Source organism: Oryzias latipes, chromosome 1 (assembly GCF_002234675.1).
Source record: "Oryzias latipes chromosome 1, ASM223467v1".
Lineage (NCBI taxonomy): Eukaryota > Metazoa > Chordata > Actinopteri > Beloniformes > Adrianichthyidae > Oryzias > Oryzias latipes.
This window is the reverse complement of record NC_019859.2, coordinates 12127106-12145399: the sequence shown is the minus strand read 5'-3', so window position 1 is coordinate 12145399 and position 18294 is coordinate 12127106. Positions and strand designations below refer to the sequence as shown.

The 18294-nt window shown below is 43.9% G+C and overlaps 1 long non-coding RNA gene across 2 annotated transcripts; it reads left to right on the top strand.

Annotated features, from left to right (window-relative positions):
* Positions 1–306: 306 nt before the first annotated feature.
* Positions 307–3429, top strand: LOC111947620. Of its 2 annotated transcripts, XR_002873480.1 has the most exons (4): positions 307–2078; positions 2319–2462; positions 2576–2643; positions 2739–3429. It is a non-coding gene; the product is annotated as an uncharacterized LOC111947620 (long non-coding RNA). The 2 variants fall into 2 exon arrangements; XR_002873479.1 differs by having other exon boundaries at positions 307–2462.
* Positions 3430–18294: the final 14865 nt, after the last annotated feature.

Sequence of the window (18294 nt, the reverse complement as noted above, 5' to 3'; positions counted from 1 at the left end):
CACTGAAGGAAATATGTTCTAATTAACTGACCTGTGCAGTTAAGTAGCACAGCATCCTAGAACAGTATCCAGTCCTATGTGATTAATGTTGCTGCTCTTTAGATGCAAAGTCACTGTGATGCAAAGCTGCATCTTGGCTGGACACACATTAAAATTATGTACATTTTGTCTATTCAAATGGTAAATGGTGTATACTTATATAACGCTTTTCTACCCTATTTCGAAGGCCCAAAGCTCTTTACAGTCACAGTCCCTTCACCCATGCACTGACAGATTCACACACGCATTCACACACTGAAGGCGGCTCCACTGCCGAACACTGGTACCAACCTTCTACGAGAGGCAAGGTGGGGTTCGCTGTCTTGCCCAAGAACACTTGGACATGCAAAGGCGAGAATTTTAATTTGCAATTACTGTCATGGGTCGGCCGCCCTACCGCAGCATCACAGCCGCCAGTACTGCAAAAGTTTAAAAGAACAGTAAAAATATGTTAATGTTCAAATATGATCAGTAAATTTTATTTAGATACTGGTTCAGAATGAAGGTGTAAGAAAAAGAAGGACATGAAGGGAGGAAACAGCAGTCCTGATTTCCAAGAAATTTGGACAATCTTTCTTATTGAAATTGCACCAAAGCTTCACTTAAAGGGTGTTGGTACGACAAAAAAAAGTAAATATTTGAAATGTACCTCAGTTTTGTAAGCTTTGGTTTCATCCTCACCACGACAAACGCAGCCCAGAGAGAAACATGAAACACCATAGGAGCTATAAGCAGTTTTAACAGCCTTCTTTATGTGGTTTGACTCTGTTGAATAGGTTTTATAAGAATAAATGTATATGTATTAAAATTTCAACAAAGACCCAGAAGTCATTTTGTTACTGAAAGACTGCCAATAAGATCATCCGTGTTTGATGTTGGTGATTCCCAGTGTTTGTGCAGTAAATATATTGCATATAGAGCAATTAAATCTGGCAGAGAAAACAACATGAAAGACACTATGATGGGTTTTAAATTTAAGATCTTATCTGTCAAAATAATTGTAGACTTGTAAACCAATGTTGATCTGACGTAAAGAGAAAGTTACGGGTGAGAAACATTGAAGACATTAAATCTATCCAAAGATGACATTTCATACTAAGTAAACAAAAGTAATAAAGAAAATTCAACAAATTTGACATCTACTAAGTGGTTTGATATTTTCCAAATAGACAATGTCACGTGTCATGATGCTACCCAAAATGAATTATTTGACTTTGTTCCACAAAAAAAATTCTGTCAGGACTGAACATTAGTTCTTAATTTTGCACTGGAATGCTGGCATTACAGCTTTAACATAATCAAGGAGTCTCATCTTGATAATGATCAAGACTGTTATTTTTGGATTCAAACCAGCGTAGAGACCACAGAAAAAGAATGTTCCACTTAACCGACCAATCAAAAGCTGCGTCCCCTTCAGTGGAAAATCTGCGTAACTCAAGCTAAAGCTGTGAACACATCTGCTGTAAGAAACACCCGTACTCTTTACTGTTCATGATAACATCACTCATGGATCCTCTGCACATCATTCTGCCTTTTTCTCTGGGGTAACTTGTTCTTTTACTATCAGTCATAGTTGATTACGATTATTTTTTAACGACTTTACTGAATGTTATTTACAGTTATGAAAGAAATGATTTTTTTAATGTCATCTGTCTTCCAGGAACAGTTTCCTGCAGTTTTGACTGGACTTCTGCATCCGTGTCTGAGGTGACAGTCAGACATGGAGACAACATCACTCTCTATTGTGACTGTAAAATGGGAGACAGAGAACCGCCTGTGTAGTTCAGAAACTGTTTCAATGAGAGCCATCCTGTTCTTGTTCTAGATAGAGTATTTCTTTGCAAATTTAGGGAAAACTCGGTTTATATGGACAAATAATGATTCCTCTAAATCCTACGACCTGACGATCATCAATGTCACCTATTCTGATGAAGGTTTCTACTTTTGTGGAACTAAAGGAAAGAAGGTGGAAGACAAAGAAAAAATTGATATAAAGATGTGGTTTAATTACAGCAACATCAAGAGGAAACTTTCCATCAGTGAGTATTATACCAAAGTGTTTTTTTTATATTGTTTCATCTGAAAATGCAAATGTTAGGGAAAAATAACAATTTGGTCAATTTACATAGATATTCATATTTTCTGCTGTAACTCTCGTCATGATCTGAACCTTGAATTTTCTTATAAATATTCATTTGTGAACATTTTTTAATACTAATTTTAAAACGTTCCTTAATTGTTTAAGAAACTGTAACAGCTTTTTTTTGTTTTCTATCGAGATTCCAACAGGCCTCATAACTGTACCAGTGACAGTCAGCAGAACGATGGTGTGTGCTGGAAGCTGCTCTTCTCTGTGTGTCCGATCGTTTCTGTTCTCTCTGCTCTCCTTTCTGTTCTGGTTTACAGGATTTGTCAGAAATCAGGTATCTGCTGATCATATTCCTCCAATTGTTTCATCAGTTTAAAGGTTGATGCTGCACCTAAACATAAATCACACATGTTTGATGATTAAAATGATTTGTTCTCATTTCTACAGCTACATCTTCTCAAAATTCTGGAAAAAAAGAAAACACAAGAAATCTGACAAGACACACTCAAGAACAAGTAAGCAGCACCAATAGCTCATTAGGATTTTAAAGGTCTGTGGTTTGTGTGTTATTGTGATTTTAAAAATACTTCTCTACCTTTGTTACCTTCAGTAAGGCCGTGCAGTAACAAATTCCAGTCACTGATGGATACACACATTCACAAGCTGACGGCGGCAGAGCTATCGGGCGAGGTGCAGCTAGCCAGACCACCAGCAGCAATGTGGGGTTCAGTGACTTTCCAAAAAACACTCTGACACATGAACCTGCAACTTTAGAAGCAGAAGTCAATCTTTTTTTTTACATCTGTTTACGTTTAAAGTCCCATTAGTTCAAGGTGTGTAAAATTTGTTGACCCATCTCATTGGGGAGTGGTAAACTGCAAACCCAGCTGCGCTCGGAAACCCATTGGTGGTTTAACCCTCCCAATCCAATCACTTAGTGCTGAGGGTCAAGCACTGGTTCCCATTTTTAGAGTTTTTGGCATGGATTGGTGTGGATTTGAATTTATCACCCTCCAGTTTCAGGCTGGGCAACATTACCACAAGGCCACAGAGCTGGTTTACTAGAGTTTTGTAATTTTAGGCCTATGGAACAGGAAAAAGAAAAGGGAAAAACGTTTTTCACAGCTTAACATGACAGGTTAAGTTACTGAAGAAGAGTAACTTGGACCCAAAGATCATGGACAATTACAGACCTGTATCCAACCTACCATTTTTAGGAAAAATTATTGAAAAACTTGTTTTTATTCAATTACATGATTTTTTAAATGAACATAATGTTCTTGAAAAGTGTCAGTCTGGTTTTAGGACATCACAGTACTGAGACGGCCCTTTTAAAATTTTTAAATGATCTCAGACATAATTATGACTCGCAGAAACTTTCTGTTCTGGTGCTGCTGGATCTGAGTGCCGCCTTTGATACAGTGGATCACCAGATTTTAATTGACAGACTTAGGAGTCGGGTCGGCCTCTCAGGAACTGCTCTTAACTGGTTTCACTCCTATCTCACAGATAGACACTTTTTTGTAAGTATGGATACTCGTTCCTCAGGAGTCCATGAAATAGGTTGTGGGGTTCCCCAGGGTTCAATCTTGGGTCCAATACTTTTTAACTTGTATATGTTGCCTCTTTGGGATGTCATCAGGAGACACGGCGTTGACTTTCACAGCTATGCTGATGATACACAGCTTTACATCGCCGTGTCTCCTGATGACCTTGAACCTGTCAACACTCTTTTAAACTGCATTTTAGATATAAAGCTGTGGATGGCATAAAACTACTTGCAGCTCAACCAGGACAAAACTGAAGTTTTAATCATTGGTCCTGAAGACAAGAGAGAGATGATTTTACCCAAACTTAGGAATTTTAAATCTTCTCAGTGTGTGAGAAACCTGGGCGTTCTTTTTGACTCTGAGCTGAATTTTACTCCTCACATCAGAAACATTGTGAAAATAGGATTTTATCATCTCAAAAACATTGCCAGAGTCCGCCCGTTCCTCTCTCTTGCCAGCACAAAGATGCTAATGCATGCTTTTATTTTTAGTCGTTTAGATTACTGTAATGCCCTGCTCTCTGGTTTACCCAAAAAGTCGATCTCAAATCTACAACTTCTACAGAACTCAGCGGCACGAGTTCTGACGAGAACCAGAGGGCGGGAACACATTACACCGGTTTTAAAATCGCTGCATTGGCTCCCTGTGCGATTGATTTTAAAGTTCTTTTAATGGTTTATAAATGTTTTTATGGTCTTGGGCCCTCTTATTTAAATGATATTATTTTAAAATACGAACCCTCGCGGACCCTGAGGTCCTCTGGCACTGGCCTCTTAGTTGTCCCTAAGGTAAGGACCAAGACACATGGTGAGGCTTCATTCTGCCATTATGGTCCTCGCCTGTGGAACAGCCTGCCGGAGAACCTCAGGGCCGCAGAGACTGTAGAGGTTTTTAAGAAGAGGCTCAAGACCCACCTTTTTAGTCTGGCTTTTATATGACTTTGATCATTCCTTATGTCTTTTATTATTCATCTATTTATTAATTGAGGTATTTATTTACATATTTATTTATTTATTTATTTATTTATTTATCTATTTATTTATTTATTTTCTTGTAAGGACTATTATTATCTTTGTTTCTAATATGCAAATCTTTTTATTGTTATTTTACCAATGACTTAGGTTATGTTTTAATCACTGACGTTTTTTATTTTTTAATTACTAACATTCCTATATCTTATTTTATTTTTTATCTTTTTCTATTTTTATTGTTGTTATTTTATGATCATTTTTATTTTTTATTCTGATGTTTTTTTACTCCAGTGTTTCCTCTTGGGGATCCATCGTTCTTGGGCACCACCAGCTTGACCTGTAGGGCGTGCCGTTGCTGTGGTGCCCGTTCTGGTTGGGCGGGCTGGGGTCCCACTCTGTGGTCTAATAGCCATGGATGGGGCCCTGGGCTGCCCTGTGTTGGGCGGGCGCTGCGGTAATGGCCCCTGTGGTCCGGCTGGGCCTTGGAATGAATGGATCCCCATGATATCGTTTCCTCACAGCAGTACCAAGCCAGACCTTCTTCAACTGCAGTTATTTGTTTCTGTTCACTGTTCTACTGGGGTAACTGGGTGGGTGGGGATGGGGGCGGGGGGTGGTGAGGGAGGGGTACCTTCTTTGTGGGATTGTCCTTTGTTTTCTGTTTTGAACAACTTTCATTTTTTATGACTGTTTTATCTGTTTTTATGTTAAGCGCTTTGTGTTTTTAACCAAAATGAAAGGCGCTATATAAATAAATAAAGTTTGAGTTTGAGTTTGAGGTTCACCAAAAGGCTGATAACGAGAAAACCTCAATGTTCAAAGCTCAAACCAATGTTTCAGTGCTTCTATGTCGGATCATGGTAAAGAGCCACAGTGAGGTTAGTGGGACAGAGGAGCACTTCTTTTAGAAGTTCTGAACTCCACCATCCCTCAATGAACAGGATGTTTGTTTTTTTGTTAGCCTCTTGTCTTTCTTTAACTTATGATTAGAAACAGAATAGTTAGACACTCCCTTTTGCATTTTATTTATTAAACTAACTTTTACCTTTTATTACATTAATGGCTTAACCTCGATTTACTATGTATTATCATCTCAAAATTATATTACACTCCAGACAGAGCACAACCAAGACTATTGTCTCGCAACATTCCTTTAACATCCTCCCTTTTTCATCTTTGTGTGTTCTGGTGTATGCGTTCTGGTAAATGTCTGCAAGAGATCTGACACTTTAGGTGCTCTTACCTTCGAGCATCTAGCCTGCAACAGTCTGTGGGTGTGTTTTTCACACCATGATCCATCGAATGAGGTTCTGAATATGCAAATGCAAGGTGTATATGCCAGGCCTTTTGCTGAACCCCTTTGTTCAGACTTTGAATGCACTTTGTTCATCTGTCTGTAACCCTGCGTACAAATCTGTGGTCCTTGTGCGGAGTAAATCTACAAAAGATAAGTAACTGTCTCTGAGTCGTTATTCTTTATTTCTGTGTGTTGGAAACTGAAAAGGGGAACAAACCTAATTTACCTATTTTACAGTCCTGTTTAGAATCTCCAGTTTCCTCACAATGCTTTTTAATAAACTCAAACTATTCTCAACAAATGAAAATGTTTCATTCCAGGATGAAGATGTCTGCTATGCTGCTCTAGAAATCCATCATCTATGAAATCCATCATCTATGAAATCCATCATCTATGAAACCACAGAGGAAGAGGACAACTCAGACTTCTTACTTTGGCACATATTCTACTGTCAATACATAAGCTATAGAACATAAACTAAAGTTCTATTGTTAAAACTTCTCTCATTTGGATCTTAATTGTAAAATTAGATCTTCATCATGATTTTCAATTTTTCCTTTCGCTATTTAGATAGTTTACCTGCAAAGAAATGCAGTTTTTATTAAAGAATGAATGACTTTTATGCATTTTACCCAAATATTTTACCGTAATTTTACTTCTAGAGAACTAACTTTGTCTAAATAAGAAAATTCAACTTTCTTGTTATTGAAAAATTGACTTGTTCTGCCCCCAAATCCAATGACCTTGTTTAATGACCTTGATGGATTGCACATACCCAGGACACCGGGTGTTTGAGCGGCAGCCTCTGGCAGGAGATTTAAAGTGCTGAGAGCACAGACAAATAGACTAAGGGACAGTTTTTACAACCGGGCAATAACCTTAGATAAGCAAAACATTAACACCAGGTCAAATTTGGTTTTGTTTTTTAGAGGAACTTTTTTAAAACAAGTTAATTCTTTTCTCTCTAAATGCGCTGATGTGGGACAGTATCCCTATTTCAATTTACTTTGTACAAAGTATCACTGTGCAATAACAATAAAGATTTATCTTATCTTCTGTCATCTTAAACTTGATAGAAATATTTATTTAAATTCTTATTAAACTTTTTGGCTACGTTCACACTGCAGGGCCTAACGCTCAATTCCGATTTTTTGAAAAAATCCAATTTTTTTGCAAGGCCGTTCACATTTCCAATGAAATGTGAATTTTTGTGATCTCCTGTGTGAAAGTGAAATGACCCAGAAGTGACCAGCATGCGCAGAAGAGTACTCAACAGTGAACGACGTCATGCGTTGTTTGCGGAAGTAGCTAACGTTAGCAATGGATGTCAACAACAGTATTGTCAACAGCGGAGCTCTTTTTGCAGTAATATATTTATTTCCATCCATCCATCCATCTTCCTCCGCTTATCCGGGACCGGGTCGCGGGGGCAGCAGACTGAGCAGAGATGCCCAGACTTCCCTCACCCCAGCCACTTCCTCCAGCTCCTCTGGGGGGACCCCGAGGCGTTCCCAGGCCAGCCGAGAGACATAGTCTCTCAAGCGTGTCCTGGGTCTTCCCCGGGGCCTCCGCCCAGTGGGACATGCCCGGAAAACCTCTCCAGGGAGGCGTCCAGGGGGCATCCGGACTAGATGCCCGAGCCACCTCAGCTGGCTCCTTTCGATGTGGAGGAGAAGCGGTTCTACTCCGAGCTCCCCGCGGGTGACCGAGCTTCTCACCCTATCTCTAAGGGAGCGCCCAGCCACTTTACGGAGGAAGCTCATTTCAGCCGCTTGTATTCGGGACCTCGTTCTTTCGGTCATGGCCCATAGCTCATGACCATAGGTGAGTATTGGAACGTAGATCGACCGGTAAATTGAGAGCTTTGCTTTTCGGCTCAGCTCTCTCTTCACCACAACGAACCGATAGAGCGACCGCATAACTACGGACGCCGCTCCGATCCGCCTGTCAATCTCACGCTCCGATCTTCCCTCACTCGTGAACAAGACCCCAAGGTATTTAAACTCCTCCACCTGGGGCAAGGACACTCCACCGACCGAGAGATGGCAAACTACCTTTCTCCGGTCAAGGACCATGGCCTCAGATTTAGCGGTGCTGACCCTCATCCCAGCCGCTTCACACTCGGCCGCAAACCGCCCCAATGCACGCTGGAGGTCCCGGTTCGATGAAGCCAACAGGACAACATCATCTGCAAAAAGCAGAGAGGAAATCCTGTGGTCCCCAAACCAGATCCCTTCCGGCCCCTGGCTGCGCCTAGAAATTCTGTCCATAAAAACAATGAACAGAACCGGTGATAAAGGGCAGCCCTGCCGGAGTCCAACGTGGACCGGGAACAGGTCTAACTTACTGCCGGCTATGCGAACCAAGCTCCTACTCCGGTCATACAGAGACCGGACAGCCCTCAGTAAGGCACCCCGGACCCCATACTCCCAGAGCACCCCCCACAGGATGCCACGGGGGACGCGGTCGAACGCCTTCTCCAAATCCACAAAACACATATGGACTGGATGAGCGAACTCCCACAATCCCTCCAGCACCCTAGATAGGGTGTAGAGCTGGTCCACTGTTCCACGACCAGGACGGAAACCGCACTGTTGTTCCTGAATCCGAGGTTCGACTATCGGACGGACTCTCCTCTCCAGTACCCTGGCATAGACTTTCCCAGGGAGGTTGAGGAGTGTAGTTCCCCTATGGTTGGAACACACCCTCCGGTCCCCCTTCTTAAAGAGGGGAACCACCACCCCTGTCTGCCAGTCCAGTGGTACGGTTCCCGACCGCCACGCGATGCTGCAGAGACGTGTCAGCCAAGACACTCCCACAGCATCCAGAGACTTGAGGTGCTCAGGGCGGACTTCATCCACCCCTGGGGCCTTGCCACAGAGGAGCTCGTTGACTACCTCAGTGACTTCAGCCCGGGTAATAGACAGCCCCACCCCAATGTCCTCACTCTCCGCTTCTTCAAAAGAAGGCGTGTCAGTGGGATTGAGGAGATCCTCGAAGTACTCCTTCCACCGCCCGACAATGTCCCCAGTCGAAGTCAACAGCTCCCCACCTGCACTGAAAACGGTGCCTGTGGAGAACTGCTTTCCCCTCCTGAGTCGTTGGATGGTTTGCCAGAATATCTTCGAGGCCAACCGATAGTCCTTCTCCATGGCCTCACCGAACTCCTCCCAGTACCGAGTTTTCGCCTCCGCAACAGTCCGGGCCGCAGCTCGCTTAGACTGCCGGTACCTGTCAGCTGCCTCTGGAGTCCCGCAGGCCAGCCAGGCCTGGTAGGACTCCTTCTTCAGCTTGACGGCCTCCCTTACTTCCGGTGTCCACCACCGGGTTCGGGGGTTACCGCCGCGACAGGCACCAGAGACCTTGCGACCACAGCTCCGAGCAGCAGCAGAGACAATGGAGGTGGAAAACATGGTCCACTCGGACTCAATGTCCCCAACCTCCCCCGGTACCTGTTTGAAGTTCTCCCGGATGTGGGAGTTAAAGACTTCCCTGATGGAGGGCTCAGCCAGACGTTCCCAGAAGACCCTCACAGTACGTTTGGGTCTTCCAAGTCTTTCCGGCCTCCTTCCCCGCCAGCGAATCCAACTCACCACCAGGTAGTGATCGGTGGACAGCTCCGCCCCTCTCTTCACCCGAGTGTCCAAGACACAGGGCCGAAGGTCGCCTGAAACAACTACGAAGTCGATCATTGACCTCCTGCCTAGGGTGTCCTGATGCCAGGTGTATTGATGGACACCCTTGTGCTCGAACATGGTGTTCGTTATGGACAAACTATGACGAGCACAGAAGTCCAATAACAAAAACCACTCGGGTTCAGATCAGGGGGGGCGTTTCTACCAATCACACCCCTCCAGGTGCCACTGTCATTGCCCATGTGGGCATTGAAGTCCCCCAGGAAGACAATGGAGTCCCCCGTTTGGGCACTTTCCAGTACCCCTTCGAGAGACACCAAGAAGGCCTGGTACTCCGAACTGCTGTTCGGCCCGTAAGCCGAAACCACAGTTAGAGACCTGTCCCCCACCCGGAGGTGGAGGGACATGACCCTCTCGTCCACCGGTGTGAACTCCAACGCTTGGCGGCTGAGCTGGGGGCTCACGAGTAAGCCCACGCCAGCCCGCCGCCTCTCACCTCGGGCAACTCCAGAGTGGTAGAGAGTCCAACCCCTCTCTAAGGACTGAGTTTCAGAGCCCAGGCCATGTGTGGAGGTGAGCCCGACTATATCTAGACGGTATCTCTCAACCTCTCGCACCAGCTCAGGCTCCTTCCCCCCCAGAGAGGTGACATTCCATGTCCCAAAAGCCAGGTTCCATGATCGGGGTTTGGGCCGCCGAGGCACCCGCCCTCGACTGCCACCCAAACCACATTGCACCGGCCCCTTTTGAGGTCTCTACGGGTGGTGGGCCCATGGGAGAGTGGTGCCACGTCGCTCCTTCGGGCTGTGCCCGACCGGGGCCCGTGGGAAGAGCCCCGGCCACCAGGCGCTCGCCTGCGAGCCCCGACCCTGGGCCTGGCTCCAGAGCGGGGCCCGGTGACGCCAATCCGGGCGACGTAATCGGGTCCTTGTTATTACTTATCATAAGGGGGTTATAACCCGCTCTTTGTCTGGCTCGTCACCCAGGACCTGTCTGCCATGGGAAACCCTACCAGGGGCTTAAGCCCCAGACAGCTTAGCTCCTGGGATCACCCGAGCTCTCAAACTCCCCCACCACGTTAAGGTGGCGGTTCATTTATTTATTTATTACATTGATTACATTTATTTTCACCACAGCAGGAGCCACCACAATAACAATCTTCTCATTTAAAGAAGGCTTTGGAGCCAGGATCGTCTGTACCCACTGTTGTGGAATGGGGATGTGTATGTGTTGGGGCCGCATGTGTGTGTGTGTGTAAGAGACAGGAGAAACTAGAGCGCATGCAGCGAGGTAGAGAATGAAGTGGGCAGTGTGGGCGCGCATTCATGTTGTGTGTTAGGGAAAGAAGAACAGTAATAAAAGAAGGATTCCCCCAGAATAAATGTTGTGGACTCTTTATTAACCCGCTCTGGAGAATCCTGGAGAATCTAAGGGTCTGAACGGGGAAGTGAACCCCTAAGGAGGATCCGCCTTCGTTCCCCCGCACTTCTGACCACGGTCGGAAAGGGAGAAAAAAAAAAGTCATTGCGTGGAAAGGTTCAACACCACGCTCGCCCATTTCGCTGGAAATTTAAAAAAAACGCCCGGTTGCGATAAGAACCCTTGAGTTTGGCCTGAATAGAGTGGTAACCCCAAATATGAATCAAATCGGTGACCTCGCTTCCCTTCCACTGACTGGTCTCATCAGCATCGTCTGCCATGGTTGTTGTTTATGTTCTAGTTCCCGCCTACTTCAACGCAGAATGATGACGTTTGTAGTGTAACAATGACGTACGAGTCCGATACATGTGGCCTGGCCGTTGAGACGGCGGTCGCATTTCAAAAGATCGGATACGTATCGGATTCAGGACCACATACCCAAGTGGCCTGGGTCGCATTTGAAAAGATCGGAACTGTGTCGTTCAGACTGTCATAAAAAGATACAGATACAGGTCGCATAGGGGCAAAAAAAAAAGTCACATACATAAAACAGAAACATTCTTCCTAAAATTTACAATATTAATACATTTCAATCGGTATCATAGATGGTGGTATGGTTAGCAGCCTAGCCTCAAAGTGAAAAAGGCCCTGGTTCAAATCCCTGCTTGGCTATTTCTGTGTGGCATTTGAATGTTTTCAACCATGCATGAGTTTTCTCCGGGCACTTCGACTTTCCTCCCACAGTCCAAAAACCATGCTTCCTGGGAAATTGTCCTTGGGTTTTCATGTGTCTGTGTGTCTCTGTGTTGCCCTGCGATGGACTGGCAACCTGTCCAGGGTGTACCTTGCCTTTGACCAATAGGAACAGGGATGGGGTCCAGCAACCCCATGACCCCAAAAGGGAGATGAAGCAGGTTTAGATGGAATCAGGAAGGACATCTAAAACTGAAGCCAAATCATATGTGCACATCATACCTTAACATAACAGCTAAAGAAAGAAAAAAAATGTCAAATGAAAAAAACTTTACAGCACATTTGAGTGACATATATTGGTTTATAAATGCACCTTTATGCTCTTTAGTTTGGGGAGGTTTCATTCATTTCTGAAAATGATACAAAAACCTTCCTCCAAGTCAATCTGTTCACTCTTAAAATACTTGGAATATTTCTTCAACCTAATTCTTGGGTTATTAATCTTTTGGAATATAATTTTGGATCATATTTTGGAGCGACACTAAACTTTAGGGTAATATACATTTTTTTTAATTACTGTTATGCAGTAGTGGACTGTGCATTAATCACCTTGACCCTCAGTAGTGTCACGTCTGAATCGCTCAACATGCAAATAATCTGTTTCTGAATGATTCCCAATGGAGTTATGTCTTTCATAATTGTAAATCCCTCAGTGTAAATAGGTGGCGTGCAAATTCATTTAATCTCTCTCAGAAAACAATATGCAAGAATTAATTTTCAGATTTTATCTTTCAAAACAGTTCAAGGTATCTCCAAAAAAGTTTTATTGAAAGAATAAAGCTCAGTCTGTTTTCTGACTTTGTTTCACAGTTCGTCTGTCAACCCGCAGTATTTAATGAGGTTTGGATTTAATGAAACTGATGGAGTTCAGCCCAAAACACAAAGTGCTGATTCTTCTTTATCTGTGATAAAGAAGAACCCTTCAGGTTTATTACATTCGATTCTGCAGTTTGGTGCTCTAATTTAAGACCCAAACCTTTACACGTTATTTGTGAATTCAAACCAGCGTAAGAACCACAGAAAGAAATGTGCCACTAAGCACACCAATGCAAATCTTCGACCTCTCTAGTGGTAAATCTGCCTAACTCACATCATCTTCAAAGCAGTGACCGCATCTGCAATTAAGAAAATGTGTACTAATTTGAGGTACATGACTACATCACTCATGGATCCTCTGCACATCATCCTGACTTTTCTCTGGGCTAACTTTACCATCAGATTCAGATTGTTGTTTTTTTTTACTTTGCAGAATTTTATTATGAAATTGAATAATTTTTAATAGGACATCAGTATTTCAGGAGCAGTTTCCTGCAGTTTTAACTGGACCTCTGCATCAGTGTAACAGTCAGACATGGAGACAAGATCACTCTCTATTGTGGCTGTAAAATGGAAGATGGAGGAATTACTGTGTGGTTCAGAAACTGTTCCCATGAGAACCAACCTGTTCTAGTTCTGACTACAATGTACTTCTTAGGAAAACTCAGTTTAGATTGACAAAGAATGCTTCCTCTGACTCTTACGACCTGACAATCATCAATGTCAAGAAAAAATTCTAACCTGGAAGACAAAGGACTCATTGATCTAAAGAGTTGGTATAAATACATCAATACAATCAGAAAAGTCTTCATCAGTAAGTATTTTACCCAAATAACTTTTTATATAATTGTGACTGTTATCTCCAAATTTAATTATTTATCATTTAAAAATGTATATTATGTAAAATTTTCAAAAATTATTCATATTTTCTAAAGTGAATATCACTGACATGAAGCAAAAATATTTATATCCTGTAACATTTTGTGATAGTCTGAACCTTCAGTTTATTTTATTCCCTTATCACATACGTACATTTTTATGCATTAATATTTTTTTCAATGTCTTATTTTATGTTAGAATGTAAAAGGATGTGTACTCAGGGTTTGGGTCTGTGGAAAAGTTTGACTTTTATTTCTAAGTTAAGTGATGGGTTGTGTATTAAACTGTTTGCAAATAGGAAAACAATCTCTGTAAAATTAACCCAACACATTTGTATCCTCCAGAATATCCATGGAGCTTCATCATTGCATCAGTGAAGCTCAGCAGGACTACAGTGTTTAGTGGAAAGGTATGTTCCATTTCATGCCCATGGATCATTTTTGTTTAAATATTTAAAAGCTTAATTTCCTTCCTCAATAATATTTTTGTTCACTTTTTGCAGTGCTGCTTCTAAAAACCAAAAAGAAACTTATATCAAGATAAACTAACAACAAAGTAATAAGTTCACAAAAATTTTAAACTCACCCAGTAAACAATTGTCACTGTGAGCTGCTAAGTTAATGTAATTAACAGGAGGACTTCCTGAAATGAATGGAAGCTCTTTCTCTCAATTCAATTCAATTTCAATTCAATTCAATTCAATTCAAATTTATTTGTATAGCCCAAAATCACAACAACAGTCGTCTCGATGGGCTTCGAAGTAAACATGAACTCAAAAGGATCATGAATACAAAGAGTTCAATAGGAAAATACTAAAATGAACTAACAAACTGACTAAGCTACACTCAGTGACGTGCAGTCAGGAGAGGCAGGGGAGGCTGTGCCTCACCTGTCATTATGGGAAGAAAAGAGAAAAAATAAATTAAATTATTATATTTAATCAGTAATTTGTGCTTTGCAGTCATTTTGCATTTAAATGTAACATTTTTGGGTGTTTTTTCTTTTGAAAATCGCTGAATATCCGCATTTGCCGTTCAGATACTAAGTGACGTGCGATGAGGCACCAGCCCGCTGAGCCTCACCTTGGATTGCGCAATACCTATGCAGTCAGACGGTACTGCTGTCTCTCTGTGTGTCGGTTCAGTCACTTGTACTATATGAGCTGAGTTTACATAATTTAGCAGATGTATATGATGTACAGTGTTTGTTTTTATAAATAACTGTATGTGAGGGACGTGTTTCTTGTGCTGAGCGCTAAACGCCGGCAAAAAAGCCGCTGGGTGAGGCCAGACATTCTCGTGCCTCATGATAGGGGGCGCCGGTGAGCCCTGAGATTATGACGCTAAAAAATACTAGAAGAAGTGATAGCAAGCGGCAAGTCATTTTCTTCAGAAGGAGCAGCGTATGGACTTTACTTACAAGTAAAGGTAAGATGATAATAAGGTTTGTGCTTTTTCTATGCTGCAGTTTGTATATGAAAAAAAAACATGTTGAAATGATATTTTAAACAAAACACGTTAACTGTTGTCAATCAAATGGTGAATAAGTTACTCAGTATGTTTTTTTTCCAACTTTATTGAACAAAGTATTAACATACAAAATCCAGCATCAATGAATGAATCAGATAGCATCAGCAGTGGTAGTCAATGTCATCAATCCAAACTTATTGAATCATCTCAAGTAAAAAATATAAAATAAAATTATCAGAAATATATCCAAAATAGAATTTGCTGATAGACAAATAAAGTATCTTAAAATATATAAAAGGGGATTACAAGATAATAATAATATTTACAATACAAAGTTTTCTTAGAGGGGATTACTTATCAAACAAAAAAGCACAAATTGTTTCAGTCTTACTTGTTTTGGGTGTGTTAATTTTTTTTAATATAGTCGTAAAACTGGAGCAACTCGATCTTAAATATGGTGAAATTGGGAGTTGTTTTTTTTTATTTTATTTATTTATTTTTATTTTTATTCTGCACTTATGAATGTAAAATTTGGAATCGAGAAGTAACAAATTAATACTTTTTTCTACTTTTTTAACATCCGAATTAAAATATGCGACTATTTGTTTCAAATTTAAAACAATGTTACAGTTTAATTTGCTGTTTACAAAGCATTCTAATTGGTTCCAAAATTCACGGGAAAATTTACAAAAGTATAAAAGATGAAGAACTGATTCAGGGAAGTTTCTCAGTATGGTTCATATGTTTGTAAATCTGACTGATGACGTCAGTGCCTCCCCAGCCGTTAATCCCACCGCACGTCACTGGCTACACTGGTGTCCCTGCCCTTAGACCCCCCTTCGCGGTAAGGAAAAACTCCTAGAAAAACGGATTCCGGAAAAAACGAAGAAACCTCAGGGGTGCCCACATGAAGGAGGGATCCTCCCCCAGGACGGACAGGCGATTTAACAGATCACTTAGAGAAGAATTAACTTATCTAAATCTACATATTTAAAGTCCAGCAGACGAGCTTCATCCAGCCGTGGTTGGGGGGACAGTCAGGGGCGCGCGTCGAGCCTGAGACAGGAACCACAGCCAGGTGTAGGAGCAGGAGCAGAGACGAGGTACTCGGTCAGGTACAGAGCAGAGATGAGCCAGAGGCAGGATCCACAGCCAGGTGAAGGAGCTGGAGCAAAGGCGAGGTAAACGGTCAGGAACAGGAGCACGGATAAGCCAACTGGAGTCTGGAAGCACTCCCACTCCCCAGGAAGGGAGAGGGAAAGAGTGACAATACATGAATCGCACTGCACCAAACAGAGGCATGGAAAACTAAATGATAAATGATGACCAAGTACAGAGGAGAGGAAGGGTAGAAGTAGATGAGAAAAGAGGACAGAACCCCAGTGCACCATAGCCACCCCAGCTTCAACTTCTAGCAGCCTTTTAAAACAAAAAGTTATTGTTATTAAGTTTAATTTAAACACATTAACATTAAGTTAAACAATCTCTGAATACTAGCTAGTCTGATAATAAGCCTGTCCAAAGAGGAATGTTTTCAGTCTAACTTTGAATGTAACTTTGAATGTAGAAACTAAGTCGGCCTCTCTAAGTCGGCCGCCGAGAGCTTGGAGTAGAATCGCTTCTCCTCCACAGCGAGAGGAGCCAGTTGGAGTGGCTCAGGCATCTAGTCCGGATGCCTCCTGGACGCCTCCCTGGGGAGGTGTTCCGGGCATGTCCCACTGACCAGAGGCCCCGAGGAAGACCCAGGACACCCTGGAGAGACCACGTCTTTTGGCTGGCCTAGAAATGTCTTGGGATTCACCCAAGGGAACTGGACGAAGTTGCAGGGTTGAGGGAAGTCTTGGCATCTTACGCCCAGTCCCGGCCCCAGATAAGCAGAAGAGGATGGATGGATGGATGGATGGATGGATGGATGGATGGATGGATGACGAAGGGAGGTAGAGTAGAAGGTTGGGCAGCTGGCTAACTTGGTTGGTAAGGTGAAAGACTACCTCACAGCAAACCAGGGTTCGAATGAACAATGGCACTGGGGGTCATACCACCACCTGTACCTACCTTGGGCCAAGCTCGGCTTCCTGACAATAAGCCTCTAGGAGCTGCATGTCCCGCTCTGCTGGGTCCAAAAAATATGGTTGGTCCATTCTGTCTCGGTGGGGGGGTGGCTCGAAAGCCGGTTGGACCCAGATGCAGAGGCAGGAGGCAAGGATCAGGGCTAGTGGGTTTTAATGCACAAAAAGAACAAACAAAAAGCGCTGCAGAGCAGGATGACAAAGGAAACAAAAACTTACTTGGCGTGGCATGAAACATGGACGAGGAACATGGCATGAACACCATAACAGGGGTAACTAATGGACCAACACAGGAGGAAGGCAGAGACAAGACTTAAATACAGACAGGGCAGACAAGACACAGGTGGACACGATCAGGGCTGATGGGGACCAAAGGAAGCAAAACTCAAGAAAACAGACAAGACAGGAGACTTTCAAAATAAAACAGGAAACAGAAACAAGACAGAACAAGGACCAAAAACAAGACAACAAATTCAAATCATGACAGTACCCCCCCCTCAAGGAACCGCTCCGAGGTTCCAAAAGTCACATGAGGGGGGGGCCCCGGAGGACAAACCTCGACGGGCACAAGAGTCCAGAGGACGGCCGGGGGCCGAGCGGTCCGGCGAGGCAGGTCCGGAGGACGGCCGGGGGGCCGAGCGGTCCGGCGAGGCAGGTCCGGAGGACGGCCGGGGGGCCGAGCCGTCCGGCGAGGCAGGTCCGGCATGAGAGGCTTGGAGGCGTCGTCAGGCTTGGAGGCGTCGTCAGGCTTGGAGGCGTCGTCAGGCTTGGAGGCGTCGTCAGGCTTGGAGGCGTCGTCAGGCTTGGAGGCGTCGTCAGGCTTGGAGGCGTCGTCAGGCTTGGAGGCGTCGTCAGGCTTGGAGGCGTCGTCAGGCTTGGAGGCGTCGTCAGGCTTGGAGGCGTCGTCAGGCTTGGAGGCGTCGTCAGGCTTGGAGGCGTCGTCAGGCTTGGAGGCGTCGTCAGGCTTGGAGGCGTCGTCAGGCTTGGAGGCGTCGTCAGGCTTGGAGGCGTCGTCAGGCCAGGCTTGGAGGCGTCGTCAGGCTTGGAGGCGTCGTCAGGCTTGGAGGCGTCGTCAGGCTTGGAGGCGTCGTCAGGCTTGGAGGCGTCGTCAGGCTTGGAGGCGTCGTCAGGCGTGGAGGCGTCGTCAGGCGTGGAGGCGTCGTCAGGCGTGGAGTCGTCAGGCGTGGAGTCGTCAGGCGTGGAGTCGTCAGGCGTGGAGTCGTCAGGCGTGGAGTCGTCAGGCGTGGAGTCGTCAGGCGTGGAGTCGTCAGGCGTGGAGTCGTCAGGCGTGGAGTCGTCAGGCGTGGA